The sequence below is a fragment of the Eimeria mitis genome, genomic scaffold (genome assembly GCF_000499745.2).
Source record: "Eimeria mitis Houghton genomic scaffold, Emh_scaff3884, whole genome shotgun sequence".
Classification (NCBI taxonomy): domain Eukaryota; phylum Apicomplexa; class Conoidasida; order Eucoccidiorida; family Eimeriidae; genus Eimeria; species Eimeria mitis.
Genome location: NW_013572218.1, coordinates 1,201 through 1,430, shown reverse-complemented (window position 1 = coordinate 1,430; position 230 = coordinate 1,201).

The window sequence follows — 230 nt, the reverse complement described above, 5'->3', positions numbered from 1 at the left end:
GCTGCTGCTGCTGCTGCTGTTGCTGTTGATGCTGCTGGTGCTGGTGCTGCTGCTGTTGTTGCTGCTGTTGCTGCTGCTTTTGCTGCTGCTTCCGGCGCTACTGTTGTTCCTGCTGCTGTTGCTTCCGTTGCTGCTGCTGTTGCTGCTGCTGCTGCTGCTGCTGCTGCTGCTGTTTCTCTGCATTGCTCTGTCTCTGTCTTCTTTCTGTTTTTTATTTTTTTTTGTTTGTG